This window comes from Octopus bimaculoides, chromosome 9 (assembly GCF_001194135.2).
Source record: "Octopus bimaculoides isolate UCB-OBI-ISO-001 chromosome 9, ASM119413v2, whole genome shotgun sequence".
In the NCBI taxonomy this organism is placed as follows: Eukaryota; Metazoa; Mollusca; class Cephalopoda; order Octopoda; family Octopodidae; genus Octopus; species Octopus bimaculoides.
The window spans coordinates 69,036,813-69,040,825 of NC_068989.1; the positions used below are offsets into that span (position 1 = coordinate 69,036,813).

Consider the following 4,013-nt stretch of genomic DNA (forward strand, 5'->3'; position numbering starts at 1 on the left):
GATGACTACGAACTTAGATGATGAAAATGATGATGATGATGATGATGATGATGATGATGACGACGACGACGACGACGACGACGAAGACGATGGTGATGATGACAATGATGACGATGACGAAGACGATGATGATAACTACAACGACGACGACAACCACGACAACAGCGATGGTGGCCATGTCGATGATGAAAATGATGATGACGATGATGATGACGACAGCGATGATGGCCACGTCAATGATGAAAATGATGATGACGGCGACAACATTGACAACGTCGACCACGACCATGATGATAATGATGATGATGGTGATGATGATGGTGATGATGATGGTGATGATGATGATGATGATGATGATGGTGATGATGATGGTGATGATGATGATGATGATGGTGATGATGATGGTGATGATGATGATGATGATGTGTCATATGAGAGAGGAGAGGAGAGAAGAAGGGATCAGAAAGACTGAGATTAGGGAGAGTTGATGGTGGGGGCGGTGTTAGGAATTGACAACAGATTAAGATAATGAAGGAAATTAATTTAAAGTCCGTGAAACCTCCACCATCACATCCCATCTCCCCCCCCACACACACACACACATATCTACTCAGACATGCAAAATAGATAAATAAATAAATCAATTAATTAATTAACAAATAAATAAATAAATAAATAAACTTCTTTGGTATGAGATTAGTCGGAGGGGAAGAAAAAGATTATGAGCATTAAAACAACAACAACAACACAAACAACAAAAAGTCTAACAACAGCAAATTAAAAACAAACAACAAACATGTTATACTTGATAATGATATTAAGTGCAGTGAACTGTAAAATCATTTTAGTAACATTTATGTGATTTTTTTCCCCAGCATATCAAACACCAAAAGCAGAATCACGTGTCACCGGAAGTAGAAAACTAACTGTTTTGTTTTTTGTTCTTTTTTTTTCTCTTAATTCATTTCTATATATATTATGTATTTGCATATATCTGTTTATTTAATTATAATCATGATTGCGATTAGTGTTTTAGTTCGTTTCACTTCTGTATTCTGAGTTTGATTTAACATTCTCACTATAACAGAAGAGAAACAGAGATCTCTTTATACGACAATAATCATTCTGTGTCATTCTTTATATTTCAAGTTCCCGTTCTACTTTTTGGTTGTCGCACGAAGGAAAAGGTTAGTTGATTTAACACTTCTGTTATTCTTTTACTATTTCACATACTCACTGGGTTTATTTAACTGGACTGTGGCCGTGCAGAGACATCGTCTGCAAAGAAATATAGTCGATCATATCGACTACAGCACTTATTTCAGCCTAGTATTTATTTTTATCAAAATCTATTTGTTGAACCGTTAAGTTATGAGGCATAAAGGGATACAACATAAACGCATACATAGCGATGCAGTGACATATACACTCACACACAAATTACAAACAACTCTACATACATATATACATATTTGTATACACATACACCTATACACATGCACACACATTACATATATATATATATATATATATATATATATATATATATATATATATACATATATAATCTATACATATACATATACAGTTGTGAGTAAGCCGAAGTCACTATCACTTCGAAGTCACTATCAACCTTTACTTTGTAAAAGTTTAATAAACATGTACTCCGCTAAAAAGTTGGGTGTAATTCTTCAGTTTAATGTTAAATTGTTTTTATTATGGCTTTATATTCTAAAAAAAAATACATTAATATATATACAAGAGTTGAACAAAATAATGGAAACTCCACTTTTATTTAACTACTTTTTCTATTGGCAATATGACAAATTCAAAACTGTTCCAGTCTGTGTATATGTGTCCATATGCAATACGTATACTTCATGATACAGATCTCTGTTTTTCTTCCTTTTTTTTATCTTTATTTTTGGGTAGATATTTATATTCAAATAAGTTAGAATAGCACGACCTATCAGATTTCCTTGGAGGACAAATTGTTGGAGCGTAGATGGGTGGAGTTTCAGTCACTAAAATCTGCTGAATTGTTTAATGTTTCGAGAGCTACTAAAATCATGTTGATATTCCAAAACCAAAGTAAAACCAGTTCTGGCAAGCATAATTTTGGATAAAGGCAAAATTCACTGAGCGAGACGGCAGAATTTTGAAACGTATTGTCCAAAAACTATCAAGGTACAGCAGCAAAAGTGACAACAGAGCTCAACCACCACCTTGTCAATCTTGCGTCAGCCATAACTGGTTGTCATGAGCCCCATAAAGCTGAATAACATAGAAAGGCAGCAAGTGCTAAACCTCTTCTGTCCCCTATCAACATTCATAAGTAGTGGGTGGGGGGTATGATGTCTCGATTTTCAGATGTGGTCAATGGCTCAAAAGAACACGGTTAACTTCTCTGATCAATCATTATTTATCCTTTTTCCCACTTCAGGATAAGTTTTCTCTGGAGACAGTACAAACAAGCTTTCAACCCTGACTAGTTGTCCTCGACAGTGAAGCATGGAGTGATTGTATGATGTTTTAGGCAACCAAATTACAGAATTCTCTTATCTCTTTAGTTGTATTACATCACAGAGTTAACATCAAGGATTATCAGAGTATTTTGACTGATTAAATCTATCCAGTGGTACAAACATTGTTCTTTGTTGGTAGCGTAATCTTTCAGGACGATAATGCACCGATTCACACGGCTAATATTATTCAAAATTGGTACGAAGATCACAATTGTGAAATAGACCACTTGAGTTGGCCCTCCACAATCACCGTGACTCAGCATGATCGAAATTTACGGTGCATTTTAGAGCAGCTCGTGAGGAGCCGTTTCTCTCCGCCATTTTCGCTGAAAGAACTAATGTAGGTTTTAATCGAAGAATAGTTCAAAATTCCCTTCGAAACTGTTCAGAACTTGTACGTCTCAATTCCTTGACATATTAAATTTCCGACTGATGCCAAAGCTGGACCCAAATCAAATGATGAAACTTCTTTTCGACAAGATATTTCCGTTATTTTGTCCAGCCACCGTATGTAGGCATATGTATGTATGTATGTATGTATGTGTGTGTGTGTGTTCTCTTCCTCTTTTTAATTTAGAGCAAAGTTTTCAACCGCTACCGACTTGGTAGCGAGGCTATGAAGGAAAGTATCTTGATTTAAGCGTTATCCTTGGTCTTTCAAATTTTTATAGTCCCAGATATTGTGATCATTTGTAGTATATGAACTAACGATCTGCATTCTCTTTCCAAGATCCCAAATTCAGCTGCATGTACGTATGTACGTATGTATGTATGTCGGTATGTATGCATGTATGTGAGTGTATGTGTGCGTATGTATGATGGATGTGTGTGAACGCGCGCGTGCAGCAGGCAACAAGTACAAACATACATAGGAGTAGGTGAACAAACAAAAGTAACACTCAACACATTTAATTTCTGTTTTAAGTATTGACTCAGCTCCATATTACTTAAAGGCTCTTAAAATTATTTAAATTTTATTACATTTTATTAAATTTTATTGCATTTTATTAAATTTTATTACATTTTATTAAATTTTATTACATTTTATTAAATTTTACAAATATATACTTTTGAAACTTAAAATTATATATTTAAAATTGTTCAAAGAATCTATTTTACATATATTGAATATAACCAGAGACACGAAGAGGGAAAAAGCAGGAGCAGAAACGAAAAGAAAAAAAAGCCGCAAATGTCAAGTAGGTTCTGTTTTGCATTTATTGCTTTATTTGTGTGTGTATTATTAAATGTTAATGCAAAATCAGGCAAACAGATTAATTACCTCAATTTTCACGTTTATATTTGAAATATAAAAATTTCATAATTTTACAATTGCAAATAACTCTTTGAAAATATCTTCGCAAATATCATTGGAATTTTTATGAGAATCTCTCAAACTTCTCTTTATATTGAGTTTTTTTTTGCATCAAAACTCTGTGTGAGTGTGTACATATATGTATGTGTGTGTATATATATGAGATCGGAAGA

The 4,013-nt window shown here is 33.8% G+C and overlaps 1 long non-coding RNA gene across 4 annotated transcripts in view; it reads left to right on the plus strand.

The window, feature by feature from the left end:
* The first annotated feature begins 1,024 nt into the window (after positions 1-1,024).
* The window catches only part of LOC106868037 (uncharacterized), a 41,292-nt gene continuing 38,303 nt past the window's right edge, over positions 1,025-4,013 (plus strand). For all 4 annotated transcript variants that reach the window (XR_008264913.1, XR_001409213.2, XR_008264912.1 and 1 more), the window contains exons 1-2: positions 1,025-1,187; positions 3,664-3,724. This is a non-coding gene — a long non-coding RNA (uncharacterized LOC106868037). The remainder of the gene's footprint in view (positions 1,188-3,663; positions 3,725-4,013) is intronic.